Source organism: Panthera onca, chromosome D4 (assembly GCF_046562875.1).
Source record: "Panthera onca isolate mPanOnc1 chromosome D4, mPanOnc1 haplotype 2, whole genome shotgun sequence".
NCBI classification, from domain to species: Eukaryota; Metazoa; Chordata; class Mammalia; order Carnivora; family Felidae; genus Panthera; species Panthera onca.
The window spans coordinates 16,385,672-16,406,191 of NC_138351.1; positions in this window are offsets into that span (position 1 = coordinate 16,385,672).

Here is a 20,520-nt window from a genome sequence, read left to right on the forward strand (position 1 = left end):
ATTATTATTATTATTTATAATTATGAACAAAACTCCATTGACCTACGTCCATGTCTTTTTCAAGGTATTGTTTTTTTAAAGTACAGAGCTTCATTTCCCTAAAAATAGTCACATAAATAATTAGAAGTGGAGCTAGCATTTTAATCTCTGCAGTCTGACCCCTTAACCATTACACATGCTATTTATTCAAGCTCCGTAAACTGATTGCCTGTTATACTCCGTATTTCCTCTTGGCTTACCTCTCGAGCAACAAGTGTACTTTGGATACAAGTTTTCATCACAAACAAGAACCTGTTTATCTTCGAAACACTATTTGTCTTAAAGATCTAGGTGCCAATTCAGAAACATGACGGAATTGTTTCAGGCTACCGGGTTGGTTATGGTTAGGAAGCTACCTTCATGCATTTCTGAGTTTACACTGAAAAATAACATCTTAACTTTTCGATTGCCAAAAGAAGGAAATAAGGCAAAACTTCCAAAAACCAATTAATGAACAAATATTAAGAATTATTGGACATTACTTCACAATGTGATATAAAAATATTATAATAATTGCAACCACTATTTAAGTACTTTCCATGGGCTGGGCACTGTATTAAGTGTCATATCAATTTTCCATATGGACTTCCTAGAACTCTGAGAGATAAATGCATTGCTATACAGTTTCCATAAGGAGAAACTGTGGTTTGGAACATAGGTAGTGCTATGGTCTGAATATTTGTGTTCCCTCAAATTCATATGTTGATATTTTAATGTCCAACGTGATGTTATTAGAAGGTGGGACCTTTGGGAGATGATTAGATTATACAGGTGGAGCCCTCATAAATGGGATAAATGTAAAAAAGACCCCACAGAGCTCCCTAGCCCCTTTCACCATGTAAAGACACAGAAATAAGGTGCTGGCTATGAACCAGGAAGAGGGTGGGCCCTCACCGAAATGCTAGTGTCTTGATTGAGGACCTCCCAGTCTTCAGAACTGACAAATTTCCGTTGTTTACAAGCTAACCAGTCTGTAGTATTTTGTTATACTATGTTCTATACAGAGTAAACTAAGACATGTAGCTCTTCTAGTGTCTATTACCTAGTAAGTTACTTACTGTAATGGGATTTAAACGAGTCCATAGGTTTCAGAGCTGATTTGATTAAAAACTATGCTCTCCTTACAGAAAGGGATAGAAGTATCATTTACTGTGACAGAATATACATGTGTATATGTATTTAATGGATTACTTACTACTATTACTTTAAAAACTATTTTGTAGATGACAAACTGATACATGAAAAAATTAAATAACACACTCAATCTAATCTATGTAGCTCTATAAAAAGAAAATTGAAAGTTATGGTCCCTATCAATCCAAGAACGTTCCTCTATTAAAATCTACCAAGTTCTTTAAACATTAATTCAGTACTTTTTATGTGCCAAGAACTGTGTTGAACAAATCCTTTAAGATCTTTTAATGAGGGATATTTTTTCCATTATTTGATGGAGCCTTGGTTTTCTAGAGAGTTGTCAAATTCTCACAAAATTCTATAATTTTACCTTGACATTTATAGTGATCAAAAGAGAAGTGCTTCTTTGATCAAGTATTTTGTAAGTAAAATATGGATAAGAGTCACTGGTTTTCAATAAAATATAATAAATAATTTGTTCAAAAAATAAATGACCAAAAATCACTAAAAGTAAATTGCAAAGTTGGATCAAATGAAGCATGTGCCTCATTTTCAGAATGCCATATTCCTTTCTCCCTCTAATAAAGATAACACAAGGAATGCATAGTGGAATCAAATACAGCTTTTAAAATAAAAACCAATGAGTGAATTAACAAAAGAAAGAAAGAAAGAAAGAAAGAAAGAAAGAAAGAAAGAAAGAGAAAAAAGGAAGGAAGGAAGGAAGGAAAGAAGACAGAACAAAACCTTGGCTTTATTAGGACAGCTTGCTTATGATGAGTATAGGTTTCAATAAATATTGAAAAAAAATTCTACTTCAGTGTAAACACAAATTTGATTCTAGATAAACCTGGTGTCAAATCAACTCAAAATCAAGAACTAAATAAAGGAAAAATTGATGTCATTTTATATAGTTATCCAAACGGTTATTTTCCAATTATAATTTATTCATTCTTAAATGCCTTAACACCCTATGCTGATAGGGAAAACTTTGATAATGTGTTGTTTGCTTACTTACTTGTTTTTGACCTGGGCAAGACTCTAAGGCCTTTGCATAGAATGTTAATTAAAGCTAATTTTCCATTATGCTCAGGAAAAGCAACAACAACAACAACAAAACAACAACAAAAGGAGGAAGAATACCTAACTTCTGAGTTATAAATTATTAAGTATAGCTGTGTCTTCAGAGAAATAAAAATTTGAAGAAACTCCAGGCTGTTCACCCTGATCAGTATTTCTAGAGTTTATCTTTTTCACCCCGAGTCTTAGTGGGTCTGGTCAACCAGCAGTCTATCTGATTTCATTTCTTGTTGCCTAGAGGGTTTCTTGGACTGAGGTTATTCTAGATCAGTAGGATGGTATTATAGCAAGTATGTTCGGATGAAACAGATCAAGATGATTTCCCATCAATGTACTTGGTGGGTGTTACCAGGAGAAAAAAATATGAGTCAATTGCATACCATAACCTAACTTTGCAACGCAAGTGTCATGTATTAGAGAAGAGTGGATATGACTAATCGCTTATGGCACAGGAAAAGTTATTGCAAGGTATTTGGAAGAAAATGAAATAGATTATTGTTACATATCTTGCTCAAAGGTAAGCACATGTTTATTTTCTTATTTAAAAAAATGTCAAAGTAAAATTTGACAAAACATTATTACAAAAAGTGGCATATCTTCTGAAGAGATGTTTCTAATAGGAATGTGGCGCATTAAATCACTCTATATACTTAGTCTCTGGTGTCTTTTACCTTTCTCTCTCTCGAGAACTCTTTTCTTCCCCCTTTTCCACTGTATTTCTTTAATTTACAATATTGCTGTGTGTGCAGTCCTCAAGAAATGTGAAATGGAGCAAGAGGCTGTAACAGGGGAGGGAAGAAATCTAACAGCTAAACAGGTGCACACAGAAAATAAATAAAAAATGAGAAATCAGGCCCCATGGGTGCTATAAAAGGTGCATTTGCTGAATAACTAATTTGGTAGCCCTTGTGCCCTATGAATTATTGTTCTGATTTACCCAATCACACTGTCTAACAAACTCAAATTGCTTAACACTCTAATTATTCTGTTTGCAACATGAGAAGAGAGCAATTTCTAACTGGCCAATTATTAAAAGAAAAAACTGATTCTGTTTTTCTTTCTTTTGTTTTAGTTTCCCACTGTAATGTAGGACATGATCATACTTAAAGAAAACCTGGATCATGTTGTATTTTTTAATGGTGTCACATAATTAAATGCAATGTGGTGATTGCTTAAATGTTAACCAGTTGTTTTCATATAATAACAATCAGCATCGTATTCTTCTCTTTATTTATCTACTAAAGATTTATTGATCACCTACTACATATACCCCTACCTACTGTCACTGTGCCAATTCGTATTGGGATTCCAGCCATTTAAAAATTTTTATAATATTTTAGACCAGTCACTCAAAACACATGAACCTTTTGTAATTAAAGCAAGTTCAATTTCATAACATATAATTTTACTTCATGGTTAGTACTTGTCAAGTTCTATGCTAAGTACATTCTGTCTTTTAATCATAATAAAACCCCATTTGTTATGTACTGATATCTCCACTTTAGAGATGATGAAATGGAAATTCAGCTGAATAACTTGCCTGAGGTCACCCCACACTGCTAATTGGTGCATTCAAACTCTGATAGCCATACTTAGGAGAACAATTCGTTAACCACTATTATGTACTATCTGGATGCCAAGTTCACTAAAGTTGTTTTTATATATAAACAAAGAATAGAACTTACACATAAGGTTTTTTAATTTGCATTTTACCTAATATCCGACTGCCTGGTTTTTGCTTTTTCTTTTTAATTTTCAAGAGGAAAGGGGTACAAAAATAATTTTTATAAAATATTTCCTTTATATATGACATAACTACTTTTCTGTGGATTTCGTATTAAAATAATTGCTTAGATAACAAAACTCAAAACCTAATGAACTACATATTAAATACATTTCATGGTATTTATTTATTTAATTATATTGACTTATGTTTATTTGCTTTCCTTGAAATGATTTAGCCTCATCTTTTTACCTCCCCTCTTCTTATTGCCTTATTTCTTTACTTTTCCTCCCCATTCCTATAAGGGTGTTTCCTCCACTTTTCTTCTATCTTAATCATCTCGCAAAACTTTATCTTAGAATGAACCTCGCAGTCCCCTTTCTCAGAGCTCACGGGGAACAACTTAAGGTTGCCTAATGGAGTCTCAAAACAGGCTTATTAATTTCGCCATGAATTCCTTTTTTTCTCATTAATTTTTTTTACACATTTATTTTTGAGAGTCAGAGAAAGACAGAGCACAAGCAGGGGAGGGGTAGAAAGAAAAGGAGACACAGAGTCCCAAGCAGGCTCCAGGCTCTGAGCTGTCAGCACAGAGAGACCAACACAGGGCTCGAACCCACAAACCGAACCGTGAGATCATGACCTGAGTTGAAGTCAGACGCTTAACAGACTGATCCATCCAAGTGCCCCTCACCATAAATTCCTAATCATCAGTCTCAAACGATGCTCAAATTACCATTAATTCTACCACTGTGTTTCTGGTCAACTCATATTTACACCTTCCCCAACAATTTCAAATTACCTCTATTTTCTTAAGACCTTTGGCTGCTCTCTCTCTTGATTCATACTCACTCTGGGCCAAACCCTATGATATGCCATTTAATTTTCAAAAAAACACCTTGAAACACTTACACCCAAATGTTTCAAAGGCCTCTCGCCTTCAAATGCTGAAATCCAAGCAGGTCATCAGCCAGTCTTTTGCTCTTTTGGTGTTCTTTTTTTATTATTATTATTTTTTTTAAATTGTTTTTAATGTTTTATTTTATTTTTGAGAAAGAGACAAAGAGCGAGGGAGCAGGAGAGAGCGAACGTGAGTGGGGGAGGGGCAGAGAGGGAGACAGAACTGAAGCAGGCTACAGGATCTGTGCTGTCAGCACAGAGCTGGACATGGGGCTCGAACCCAGGAACCGTGAGAAAATGATCTGAGCCAAAGTCAGACGCTTAACCGGACTGAGCCAGGTGCCTCTCTTTTGGTGTTTTTTTGTTTGTTTGTTTTTTTGTTTTTTTTTGTTTTTTATCTCAGCGATTGGTACCCTCATGAATCCAGCTGATCAAACTAGAAGGTTTGGTGCCATCCTTAACACTCCTCTTTCACACTTTATACCATATATATATATATATATATATATATATATATATATATATCTCCTATATATATATCTCCTATATATATATATATATATATATATCTCCTATATATATATCCTATATATATATATATATATCTCCTATATATATATCCTATATATATATATATATATATATATCTCCTATATATATATATATCCTATATATATATATATATATATATCTCCTATATATATATATATCCTATATATATATATATATATATCCTATATATATATCGTATATATATATATATATATATCTCCTATATATATATATATATATATATATATATATCTCCTATATATATATATATATATCTCCTATATATATATATCAAGTACTTAATGATTCTATTTCCTTAATCTCTCAAATATATCTAATTCTCCCTAATTCTGCCACCATTACCTTGGACCAATGTACCAACATCTTTCAGCTGGTCTACTGATAATTAGTGTATTAGCTTTCTATGCTGTGTAACAAAGTACCACAAAATTAACATCTTAAACAATATGCATTTATTATCTCATAGTTCAGGTAGATGAGGGCTCTCTGTTCCATGTCTCACAAGACTCCTGCAAAGTATTGGCCAGGCTGTGTTCCATCTGGAGTTCAGGGTCTTATCCCAACCTTATTCAAGTTGCTGGAAGAATTCAGTTCCTTGTGACCATAGGGATAAGGACTCCATTATGTCACTAGCTATTGGTCAGGGAATGCTCTCAGCCCCTGGAACCTACACTCAAGTCCTCGCCAAGTAAGTATCTGCACTGGCAATTCAAAATATAGATGTCTGTTTCTTCAAAGCCAGCAGGATAATTTTCCTTCCTTGAATCTTCCTTGAATCTTTAGATCAGGCCCAGGATAATCTCTCCTTGGTTCATGTCAAAGTCAACTGATTACGGACCTTAATTACATCTGTAAAATCCCTTCACCTTTGTCATATAACATGACCCAAACATGAGAGTTAAGTCCTATTATATTCATAAATGTTATTTATCATTCAGGGTGTATACATAGGAAAGTGAGGACTTCGGGGGCCATCATAGAACTCTGTTTACCATAATTGGCAAGTTGTACCAAAATGAATCCTGACCCATCTCCATTCCATTTTTAATGCTGGAGCAATCTTCTCAAACACAACTTTGATCATTATTTTTTTGCCTAAATTAAACTCCACATTTGCTTCCAATTGCTGTTGACGTGAAAAAAGTAAGTGAATTTTTATAGGATGTTCTGGCCTTATCCCCCTCTCCGGTTACATCTCCCTCCAGATTTTCTTCATTCTGCATTTCAATCAAAATGACTTTCTCTTGGTCCTTTTATTTACCACGTTCCTTCCCACCACAGGGATTTTGCACACCCTGATGTCTCAGCCTGGCCCTTTCTCCCCTTCCTTCTCATCTAGTTATTCTAATTCATTCTTCCAATCTCAGATCAAGTATCCCTTCTTCAGGCTAAGTCCTCCTTTAGTGACTCTTGGCATATATCTTTATCAGAGCACTTTTCAAAGCTGAAGTTTCTCTGTGTTTGAAGTGAGTACTTCTGGCCCCTGTAGTAAGCTTCCTAGGGTAGGGACCAACGTGAGTCTTTATACTCATGTATTTCCCTGTGTTTGGAACAGTAGCTAGCAGAAACACAATCAATACATATCTTAACCTACCAACTAAATGAATGAAGGTTTTTCACCTGACATCTACATTTAGTTTTGAAAAAAAATACAATATTCTTTCTAAAGGAATTAATCACATTTTTGTATGTTTATTTATAATTTATAGTTTTGATGCATAATGAAAGATGTTTAACCTTTAACAGACTATCTATGAAAGTAATTGTGAAAGTGATGGCATTTGGAAGTTGTCCTTTCTGTGAAAAAACATGGCTCCGATTGTGAACAATTTAGAAAAATTGTTTAATTTTTTACAATCAAGGGGAAGAAATTGTTTGAAGGCACATGAAAATACCTGCAAAAAAGTTGTTCTAAATGTAGGCTTTTAATAAAGACCTATGCTCTGACATGCAGCGAAGATAGGAGAAGCATCTTAGTATTAAAAGTTGGAAATATAATAAAATTGAATTGAACAGATAATAGCGAAAAATAAAATGGCAGAAACTGACATAGACCAATGCAAATCTGTTTTAGTTTAAAAAAAAGTAATTAATCAGGTTGATTTTACTTTTAATCTGATTAACTCTTCTTTATTAAACTGCATAAGCAATATCCCAAGTTAAAATTAGAATATTAATTTGAATAGGAGAAAGAAAGCATAAGGGAAGAAATCCTGCTAAACCTAATGCCTACCAGAGATTTGTTTTGTTGAATAAGACTGATTCCCTAATTCACGTATTTTGCAGATTGAGTTTTCTTAATTCTGCCTTGGTTTTCAGATTCAGTATTCTAAGAGACAAATTCAAGACCCATATCTGAACCCAAGCATTCTGAAAGATCTAACTCTGAATGACTTCTGCTCTCAAAGCTATCAAACTGCCAGAGCACTAAGGAAAAAAAAAACCTACTCTTAATATTTATTCATATTATTTCCTATTTTAGAAATATATTTCACCAAATAAAACTAAGGTATTTATTTATGTCAGTGGATGTGTAGAATGATATGATTATTTCTTGGGGAATAAAATATATTTCTGAAGCAAAGAACTATGTCTCAAACAGGGTTGTTCTTAGGACATGCTGAATTCAAAATTTGAAACTCATTATTAGATATATACACATTTTGGGTTATTATAAGTTCTTGATTAATTGATCTCTTATCATGTAATGTTTCTCTTTATCACTGACAATATTGCTTGTTTCAATGCCTAGTTTCTCTAATGTTAATATAGCCAGTCCAGCTTATTTTTTATTAGAATTTTTATGATGTATATTCTTTTCATCCTTTTCCTTTTTATTTATGTGTGTCTTTATATTTAAAGTAATTTTATTATACATACATAGGTGAATCTTGCTATTTTATCAAATTTATTTATCTTTGTCTTTTAATTTGAGGTTAGTTAGATTATGTATATTTAATGAAATTATTGATATGATTAGATTTAATTCAATTATTGATATGGCTGGATTTAAAGCTACCATTTTGCTAGTTTCTATTTGCCTAATCTTTTTGTTCTCCTTATTCTTCTTTATCTTCTAATGTTGGGTTTCTTGACCATTTAAAAAATTATGTTTTTATTTTATTTTTGAGAGAGAGACAGAGCGTGGGCAGGGGAGGAACATAGAGAGAGAGGGAGACCCAGAATCTGAAGCAAGCTCCAGGCTCCGAGCTGTCAGCACAGAGCCTGACATGGGGCTCGAACTCACAAACCGTGAGATCATGACCTGAGCTGAAGTCGGATGCTTAACCAACTAAGCCACCCAGGTGCCCCTTGACCATTTTTAAATGATTCCATAATTGGCTTATTAGTTATACCTCTTTTTAATTTTTTAGTGATTGCTTAAAGGTTTACAATATACATCTTTAACTTATCAAGGCTAATCATCAAATAATACTATACCACTTCACATGCATAAGAACTTTACAATAGTATAGTTAAATTTCTTCCCTCCCATCCACTGCTATTATTGTCAGGTATTATTTCTCTATATGTTAGAAAGCAAACAATACATCCATAATTTGGTGTTTCTTTGAAGACAAGTATCTTTTACAGAAATTAAACACAATAAAACAAATTCATGTATTTACTCGTAGTGTACAAATCCTGACATCTTCATTTCTTGTTGAGATTAAAACTTTCAGCTGGTACACTCCTGCCTGCAGAACTTTTTCTGTTATTTGTTATAGTGCTTCTCTTCTGGAAAATAATTTTCTCTGCTTTCGTTTGTTTGTAAAAAGTCTCTATGTAATCTTCCTTTTTATTTTACACAAAAAGCAGTTCAGATGGAACATGTTTCCAGGAATGATTAAACCAGTGATTTAAACAGCATCATACCGCATCCGGTTTCTTCCTATCTTATGGTCTTCCAACCTGGAAATGTGTCTTGAGTTGCCTCCTTATAGTCATGGCCCAAAGAATCTCATAGTTCTGATGTCTTTTGGTTCCTTTCCCTGAATACCAAGAGCAAATTTTTCCCATGGCCTGTAGGCTTGGGTTATACTATATGCTCACTCTTCAAATAATCATTAATAAGGAGACTGTCACTAACAACATTTCCCCACTAAGGCTGTGCAGGAGTCCAGATCCTCCTAATATACAAGGCTACACAACAAAAAATTCAGTTCTGCAAGTGTAGGAATTAGCTGTTGGATAGTCAGCCAACAAAGTCAGCCACGATCTGCTCTCACTTTTAATATTTCAGTGTGGTGAGAAATAGGTATCATCATGTTGGTTTATTTTTTATCTTGTAGAATTGGATTTTTGCGAGAAAAGTGATCTTAAGACTTTTTTTCTTCAGTCACCTAAGAAAGTTGATCCTGTGGATCAATGGTGTATCTAGGCATTCTCGCCCCACATCTCAGGGATGTTTGGGGAATTTTCCTGAAATGCCTTCCCTAAGGAAGCCACAGGCAAGCAAATATAAGATACCACCTCCAATTATCTCCCTGGGTTTTACAACGAACACCTTTCATATCAAAAAGACACTTGCAACAAAAGGAAATAAAGGCAGTTTCAATATCTTGAAGGAGAGGCAGTCTGAGATAAAATGAGAAGTTTATACAAAGATAGATGGAAAAGTCATGTGTTCTGGCAAGTTTGAATATAGCCGTGCTCAAGAAGCCTCTTAAATAGGGGTGACCGGGTGGCTCAGTCAGTTAAGTGTCCGTCTTTGGCTCGGGTCATGATATCATGGTTCATGAGTTCAAGCCCCACGTTGGGCTCTGTGCTGACAGCTTAGAGCCTGGAGCCTGCTTCGGATTCTGTGTGTCCCTCTCTCTCTGTTCCTCTCCCCTGCTTGCGTTCTCTCTCTCTCTCTCTCTCTCTCGCAAAAATAAATAAACATTAAACAAAAATTTAAAAAAAACCTTTTATATAGGATTTGACATCAACAGATAAATGCCTTACTCCCATGAGATTATAACACTTGAAACTTTATCTCAGAATGAAAATGGCAGAAGGGCTTAATAGCATATTTAACAAATTTTCAAATATCACAGAATCATAAACAATTGCATGGGATTAAAAAAACACATTCTTCTTTTTTTTTAATGTTTATTTATTTATTTTAGAGAAAGTGAGAGCACATGCTCTAGTGGGGAAGAGGCAGAGAAAGAGGGAGAGAGAGAATCCCAAACAGGCTCTACGCTCAGCACAGAGACCCAAGTGGGGCTCGATCTCATGACCACAAGATCACACGACCTGAGCCGACATCAAGAGTCAGATACTCAACTGACTGAGCCACCCAGGCACCCCACATTCTTCTTACATGCTTTTCAGTTAATTGGTATATTCATATAGTACATGCACAGCCTCTGTTAAACATTTTCTCAGAAAAGGAATTGACAGTCTCCTGAGGAAGCCCAGTTCAATTTTTAAGTGTCTTATAGCGAGCTGTGTTTGCTTCCTGTAGTTTTAAGCCACATGCCTTACTCTTGCCTTGTGCAGTGGTGTGCTGGAGCTTGTCTTGATGTGCTTGGTGAAACCAATCGTGTGCACCCCTTCTCAGTGACTTCCTATTGGTAGCTGAAATCAGCCACACTGGGAATATTTACGCCACAAAAATTGGCAAACGTACAAACCGGGGCTATTTTTAGCTCAAAGGTTGTCACCATACCATTGCCTCTGGGGTGACATAACACATTTAATCCAACTTCTACAAAGATCACTAAAATATCTGAGAACAGGTATCATTTCCCTCTGCCTCTCCTCGACTACCCTCCCACCTCTGCTTTTCCAGACTAACCAGCCTTGGTGTCTTAAATGCTGCTTCTAAATTTATTGTTTTCTATATTCTCATCATCTTGGTCTCATTCCCAGGGAAAAACAAAACAACACCTCAGTTTGGTAACCCTACCAAAATGCGATATCCAGAACTGTATGATATTCTTTAGATGTCCCTGGTAAACACTGCTGCCTTCACACTATTATCCTTACTATTTTTATTTTTTTACTTTCCTAAAGTCAAAATCACTTGCATTTTCAGACAGCTGTTTACATTAATAATCATAATTCATATTAAATTTGAGTCTTAGCTTCTTGTGTAACCCCAAAAAAAATCACTGTATTTAGACTACCCTTTTATTCCAGGGTTTGGCAAACTGTTTTCTGTAAAGGGTCATATAATAATTATTGTACACTTTGGCCATATGTCCTCTGTTGTGACTATTCAATAATGCTATTGTAGCATGAAAACAGCCACATTTACAGATAAAATATGTAAATGAATAGGCTGAGTTTGTTCTAATAAAACTTTATTTATAAAAACAATTGACATTCAGATTTGGCCTCAGGGTCATAGTTTGCCCACTCCTGGTCTTGTCGATTAGAGTTGATAGCGTCACATTACTTATCTTAAATCAATGCTCCAAGGTGCACAAATCCCCTTAAATTTCAGTACTCTTTTTTTTTTAAGTATGTATTTATTAAATTAGGTACTGTTAATCTGGGTTCCATGGGTTGATTTCAGTGGGCTTATGAACTCTGAAAAATCTATCTAAAATATTTTGGGAAAAGGATACATTAAAAAATCAGATCTCAAAGCTGTCTATAAACCGCTTCTTACCACCAGCACCTCTCAAAAAAGTACATGAATCTGTCTTGAATAGAGATAGTAATTAATGGCAGAGTAGTTAGGATGCTCAAGCTGATGGAATAATGTTAAGAAGAATTAGCCAACTCAGGGCTAAAGCAGCAAAGACATAATAGCACAGAATATATGATTTAAAAAAATCTATATTCAAACAAATGTACTCTAATCAGCAAAATACACAATAAAATAAAATTCTGTAGTGCTGTGAACTGCTCTCATGTTATACCGCCTACAAGGAATAAAGTAGATGGGTTCATTCAACAGCAAGTATTTGTTAAGAGCCAATCATGAATTAGGCTCATTCTGTGAGAGAATTAGGGAAAAGACATCCAGAGGATTAAAGATGTAAGAAACAGAACAACAAATGGTGTCACTTATTACTCATTTTACACACATGAGTTTTTTTGTTGCACTCACACATTTTTATATACATCATAATTTAGACAAATGTGTCGGAAGTTAGACAAAGGTGCACACTACTGGAAAGAGTATGCAAAGCTACATAAATACTAAAACACATCACAAAACTTATTTATACACACACACACACACACACACATAATCACAAAATAGTCACAACTCATATGTATATGAAATTGTTAGTGTAGGCATATTCTTAAAGTTGGTGAGTATTAGGACATATACCGTATCTGATAGCTAGTGCTTTACTACAAAAATTATTTGAATTAGTCTTATGCAGTGAAGTAGGACTCGTTCTTTAAGACTTCAGAGTTAATGTTTAAAGAAAAAAAATAACTCTACTCCCAATAAATTTTCCACTATGCAGTCAGAGACCGTTAATTCAATGTTCTATGATATTTTACATTGAAGATTTATTGTTGTTATGAAAATATGTGACTTTTCTGCCTTTTATTCCTTGTTTTTATTGCTATCTGCTTAGAGAAATAAAAGCACTATATCAATAAACATTATTTATGTCTTTTGAAATTAATTTTTTTCTTTTTTAAAATCTACCATAAAATCCTACTTTCTACCGTAGGCTGATGATGCCCACAGTTTTTATCTTCATTCATCAAACATCCACAGAAACAGATGGTAAAATAAATTACAAAATATTTCTCCAGGTTTGGGATATTTCAAAAGTTTCTGTGGCTATAAATTCAAAATATGCCTAAATACTTTTACCGAGAGACCTAACAAAATAGAAATGTTTACAATCAAGGCTAAGTCAAGTTGCCAAACGTCCTTAATCATATTGTGATCTAAGTATTGTGAACATTTAAAATGATTAAAATAATATAATTTATTCTTATTCATCTGTTGTGTGGCTATGAAAAGTGCTGTATTTTCTTTTAATTTTTTTTAATGTTTATTATTATTGTTGTTGTTATTACTTTTTTTGAGAGAGAGAGACAGAGTGTGAGTGGGGGGGTGGGGGCAGTCAGAGAGGGAGACGCAGAATCCGAAGCAGGCTCCAGGCTCTGAGCTGTCAGCACAGAGCCTGATGCAAGGCTCGAACTCATGGACCCCGAGATCATGACCTGAGCTGAAGTCAAGTGCTTAACCAACCGAGCCACCTAGGCGCCCCTGTATTTTCTTTTAAAGTAACTTAGTCTCCGCACCTGGGCAAAGAAATATTGAATATACATGCACACCTGAAGGCTCTTTATCTGGCCGAATAGCTGCTGAAACCAGCTTTGGGGACTCAAAGTGATGGCACAAAGGTGGGTGCTTTTCCCATTATTTGAGGGTGATGTGAAGAATGGAGGAAGTGCTGCAGAAACACATATATTTGTACATATGAACACATACCCTCCCAGCGACTGGGAAGAAAGTTTTAATTCCCACCACATAATGGTCCATTTGCCTCGAGTGTTTCAGAATGGTTCAATAATCACTAGCCATGTGTGTAGTTTGTTGAATTATTTAAGCTTATTTCCAGGGGGAAAAAAAGACAGGGAGGAAGGCAACTGATTCAATGCAAATGAAAAGCTTTTGAAGCTCCCTATGGTGAAGATGTGATTACAGTCAGACAGTTAATAACCTAGACTTAGAAAAATCTGAAGGTTTTTAAAACTGTCTGGCCAGTCAGTAAATGAGGTTTTTCCACACCACCGACCAACTGCCATGCGTTGTAATGGTTTCAGATCTGTTTGGAGTTGGGAGTGGACCCACAAATGAAGCAAGAATACCACCCTCTGTACTTTGGATGATTAAGAAAAGTAGTTTGTAAACCTCAACGGTTTTCCTTTGGATTTGGGAGTGCGTCTTCAGCGCGCAGGGTTTGTAGAGCCATGGCACGATGAGCGTTGCTCTCTGAAGACGGGGAGGTAGACCCTTAATTGTTGATTTGCAAAGTGCCTATGTTTTCAAGTCGGAGTCTCTTCTCTTAAAATGACCACTACCTCTCCACCCATGAATATTTAACGCATGCAGCGTAACTGGAAGAACCTGCTGCCAGAATTTCTGAACGGCAGTATTCATTCTGGTTATTAGATCAAATTGAAGTAGACGTTTGGAGACCTAAGGTTTCGCTACTCGAAATCCATTTGGCTTCTCGGTAGAAATATATTTTCACTTTTGTAAATGTTCATTTCGTATTCATGGGGTTCAAATGCTCTTGGTTTACAAGTCTCTTTACAGAGATGACGGGGACATATGTTTCACTGTCATGAAAATTCTTTGATAATTAGACAAGTGCTATATGTTTGAATTCAGGGGAGTCTTTGCAGCATGAACACAGTGGTCAGGGAGAAATGTGAACTTGCTTTAAGAAATTAAAATAATGCCAAGGATTTTAGTGAGGTGAGTAAAAGATGAGTTGCTCTGAGACTCCCTCATCTCAAAATCTAGTTTAAGTCACCTGCTTTCCTACAATTTTATGTGCTGGTTATTTTACTGTTGTTTACGAGAATGAGAGAAGAAACAATTTTTTTTAATATTTTATAAGAGGTTTTGAAGCTTTTCTGTAAAAACTTCCTTATTACAATCACATTTGTTTTTAAAACTAAGGAGTTTGCCCTCAGAGCCAAAAGCAGCCTGTTAAAATTCAGTTGCTATAATTTTTGGTGTGTGTGTGTGTGTGTGTGTGTGTGTTTCTTTCATTAACAACAGCAACAAAAAAGTAGAGGCAAAAGGAATATGAACAGTTCCAGTAATCCAAGAGAAACTTCTTACTTCCAGAACTAAGCACTGAACTTTCTTCAGCATTAGCAAAGGTGTAGGATTGAGGTAGTTTTGTATTCATCCTCACAGAAAACTTTCATTATTCACTTTTCTTTTAAATATGTAAAATGCCATAAATCTTGCAAAAAAAATTCTTAAAGTAGAAGATGATCAGTTGTATAGCAAATGCAGCACCTTTAAATAGTCTATTTCATGTTCCCCAAACCAGATTAATTAACACTAAGATACATATCTTGGGAAAATGAATCAACTTTAAAAATATTTTGTAATAGCTGTATTCCTGGTGTTTAGACCTTGAATATAATCAGCAGGTTTAGCTCTATGCTGCTGTACTGCATGAAATCTCCCGGATTTTTCTGTCAAATGAGACAAGAAAATGGCTACTTTTCTAACAATCATGTTTTTGCTTCACCCCCTACAAATATTTAGAAACAAAAGAGGAAGGAGTGTTGATGTATTGTTATCAGGAACTAGATGAAACTTAATTGATTTTACATTGAAAACATTAGAATTCAAATTTTAGGTTTTTTTCATCTTTTCTTGAGGGACTACACAAGAAAAGGAAACATTTGTGTGCTGCTATTTGAGTAATTTACATATAGTAATAGTAACTATAACAAAGAGAAAGAACATTCCCTTATCGTACAGCACAGTGGAAAATAAAATTTTACCTTCACAAAATTTGGTGGATTCTATTTCGTATTTTCAACATTTGGTGTCAAACTATCAAATTTTATATCAGGAGTCAAAATGTTTAATCGGCATGAAGAGAACAAATTGTTCAATTTGGCATAACTACCATTTCGTTTTGGAAACTGCCACGTCAGTAGCCTTTCTTCCTCCAAGATGATCAACATTTGATTTATAGCAACGCAAGTAAATCAGGAAGAAATGGATCACTTATCACCGTTATACACTCACACTCTGCTTCAAAGTAATACAATATCCTAAAGTGATGAGGCGATGGCAACCACACACATTAACACTCTTTCTATACAAATCAGAGGTCTACATTGATGCCAGCCATTGGATAAAAATATATTTCTTTACATGACTGTAAAGAACAATATTAGAGTCTGTGTTAAAGGTCAGAGATTTAACTTTGGGAAAACCCTGAATATCAGCTTTTACCATAAAATTGTAGTATTGTCAATTGCAAGATCTGTTTGTATCTTACATATACTTAAATCAGGCAGATGTGACTATTTCTCAGGAACACAAAAATGTAGAATAGAAAAACAACAGAGCGTAGCATTATTGTATGAATGGTTTTCTGATAATATCCAAATCAGCAAAATGGCTACATTTAAAAAGAACAGCAATTTTCAAAGTTTTGCCCGACCACATATGGGCATAGCAAAATGAAAGACGAATACTTAAAAATTAATATGAGCTAAAAATGATTGAACTAAACATATGGACTGAGTAACACAGAAAGTTTTATTCTCCATATGAGATTTTGGCACAAACACAGTGCGTTTTCTTGAAGTTAATATGTAGCCTTTTGCGAAATACTGGATCTCGAATTTGCTACAGTATAAGCTACGATATGTCTAGATACTGAAAGAATAATACTGCAGGAAAACCGGGTAGGGCAAATAGAGGTAGTAGCAAAAAAAGAAAACATAAAAAACTTACTTTTACAAGCTATATATTGAAAAAATCATATAACCTTATTATTACATACTTAATTTGTGTACAGAAGCCAGCTACTACTTAAATCTTTTCAAGGGCCGTGCTGTTGTAATATGCTACATAAACAGAATTCAACCCGAAACATCCCATGACCATGTCTTTGCCTGTACTGTTTCCCCAAGGAAAGAAATGAATAGAAACAACTTGATTGCAAAATACCCTGTCGTTTGACAATGAGTAACAGATTTGCATTACTACTGCTTCTGGGATTGATTCTGAAGTCCAAGCTCCCCATTAGGGCAATGAATTCTGTGTAGAAGGTGGATTGTTGACCAATATCAATTTCAGCATATTCAGAAATTGCATGAGGTTAAAAAACAAAACAAAAACTATGTCTCCTTAACTCAGCACCCTGTTGGAGTGAGGATTGAAGGAGGGATGGTGGCGGGGGGGGGGGGGGGGGCAGGAAGAGGATTTTAATTGATTCTAGGAAGCCAGAGAGTTGAAAAGTTCAGTAACCAGAGCAATAAGAAAAAAAAAATTGTGCATACCAAATCTTCTCGACCGCTGGGGAAAAAAAAAACCCAAAAAACCTGGATAACACTAATGCAAGTTTTTGTTGTTGTTGTTGTTATTGCTGTTGTTTTTTTCTACAGGGTGAAAGAGCAGGTTCTATATTTGAGAAAAGAAAACACTTCAGAAGCATATATGCTTAGAGCATTGAAATGGATTATTTGCCTTGTTCTGTTTGGGAAAGTGTCTATCAATAACAGGTGTGACTTAAGTGCACTGTATTAAACGACTAGATTATTCATTAATAAAGAAATGGGAAGCTAGAACTATAAATCAACAGGGACTCCTAGGGAGTTTTATATTAGGGAGTAATTAAATAATAGTTCACATTGCTTTCTTTCACTGGAAATCACATCCTTTTCACCTCTTCTCTGCTACAGCAGAGACATCCATTAGGACGAGGAGCTACAACACTTGTCAGAGGCAATCAGCTCCAAACAGCTGAAGGCCAACTGACGTGCACTCTCTTAAAGCAGGGTTTCTTCTCCGCCCCCACCCAGCCCACTGTCCTTTCCCGTGCATGCAACAGTCAAAAGGGATCACATCACCTAATGAAGAAAAACAGAAGCATATGGTAGGAAGGGGCCTCAGCAGGAGACGGCTGAAATGCCAAGGCTTGCACATAAACAAAATATATGCAAAAATGTGTGTTCATAGAAGCTGTCAGCCACAGCTTCGGGAAATAATAAGCCTGCAAAGGAAGACAGAGTTTTACTGTGACCACAGTTACCTAGGAGTCTGTATTTTTAGTTTAATTTTTTATTGCTCTATAAAGTGGAACACCAGAGCAGGCTAGTCCCAGGTAGTTAATTATGCATAAGCAGTTGCAAAGTTCGATTTTGCTCTATAATATTGAGCTACATATTCTTCACTGTATATTTTGCTCATACCTACTGCAGACTTCCACATGAGAGCCGAATTGCAAACTGTAAGTGACTTCCTCGCTGCCTGTTTTGAACCCCATCCCTATGCAAAGGGGAATGGTGAACCAAGTTCATGAATTCACCCTGCCTTTGTAACTGAAACGTAAGTGCTCATCGTCGGAGGTGTATTAATTCATATTTCAGATGTGCGCTGGGCACATGCTCCCTCATTGTTTCTTTCAAATTTGCTTCTGTGCAAAGGTAAGGGTCTTAATCAAAATCCTTTCTTTCCATAATGGCTCTGATCACAGGAATGAGGCTGTCTTTAGCATTTGCCAGTGAAAACGCACATTACCTCCCCTTTTGACTTGTCAGCTTTTATGTGGGGACGACTCTGGTGTTCACACTTTGTATAATCAGTTTGACTGGAACCTTCAAACTTGTGTGTCCCTTTGCTGTGAATATTTCAATATTCTGTGATGATATTGTTAGAACTGGGGAATCTGTAAGGACAGAACTCAAAGACAGAACTCTGTGATTTCTAAAATATGCTCCAAGCACTTTATGTGCCAATGTTGACAACAGATAAAACAAGTTATTGTTCTAAAAAATAAGTGATGTGGGCTCTCCTGTGAACAGTTACAGTAATGAAACAATATACCGTCTTCAAGTTGAGGCCGAACGCTTTCTTTGGAGGTTTAAGTTGGATTTGCGTAAATAATACATGTTATTTCACTTAAATACTTGTATTTTGTAAGAGGGATAATCATGTCTTGTAACAGTATGTTTAAAATACATTTTCTTGCCTTTCACCCTGTGTTCTCAACAATACTGAAGAGAGACACTATTTAACCTACAAAAGAACATATGTATTTATTTATTCATTTATTTAGAGGACAACATTAAAACAGACCTATGCTTTTAATTCTTAAAAAAAAGAATCCGTCACTGAAAAGGTGCTGCAAATTTCGGGCTGTCTTTGCAATTTAACATCTGTCTAAAACTAGGGATGCAGTGGGTTATGTGACAAAAAAAAATGGTGTAATGAAGTTTGGCTTCCCCAATACTCCAAATGCTTCATATCCATTTACTGATCTATTTGCTTCATTGTATGAACATAAATGAATAAATGGCACCTGCAAGCACTTTTCTTTCAGAAGTGTTATGAAGGTACTCTGCTGGGCACTGACATTATCAGAATATCAGGATTTCTGCATCAATCCTTACTTTGAGCTAGAAAAGTATCTGTAGGAATACCTTCCTGTCAGAGAGCCTTACCGTTGATAAAAGTTGCACGTGGGTAAAACGTCTTCTTGGATCATTTTTGAATGGCTTGTTCCTCTTTCCTCTCTCATCGTTCCATCCCAACACTTCCACTTTGAATAATTGAGGAAGTCAGAAAACACATAACTTGGGAATTTGCATCCTCATGAAACACGGGCTCCTAAATTCACATCAACTGGATCAGAATGAAGGCAGAGTTCAAGTGGGTGGCAATTTATTGGAGACAATTCAGGAGCAACTGACTGAATCTCAAATTCTACTCCCAGTAACATGGGCCATGCCTTGACACATTTTACTCTCTGTGGACAAATACAGAGAATTGGATTGAGATATGTCTTAGAATCATTTTTCTTTTCTCTTGGCTATGATTCTTTAGGTGGATCTGAGACAGCTCTGCTTGGCCCAGGATTGTCCCAAATGTCCTTTTAGCTACTTCATTACAGGCAATGGGAGAGCCAGAGAGAGCAACTTCAGGCAAAATGTTGACTCCTGGTGGCGTGCCTTTGATTCCAGAGCGAAAGGTGCTCTCAGCTTTCTGTTACACGCCCTTGATTCATCTCTTAATGCTCGGTGTGTTAGCAAAAGCTTGGCCCTGAAGTGCTTTTTTTTTTTTTTTCTGAAGTACAGCCTTTCAGACACTCCTGGCAATTTGGTTTTAAAATGTGGAATAAAGAGGCTAGATCCGCAGTGCCAAGGCGGGGGTTGGGGGGTGGGGTGGGGGAGGGAAACTACACTACAGGATAAATAGAATAATTCAAAATAAAAAGAAATAGTAAAAATTTGCCTGAATACTGTGGTCATTGCGTATTCTGGTTTTAAAAAGCTTATTGGACAAATATTTTGCAGGAGGGAAGAAATATTTCTGAGCCGTCTCTAAGACAGTTTTGAATGCTTGCTTGTTTTTCTCCTTGTAACTCTGAAAAAGTCTTCATGAATAAAAC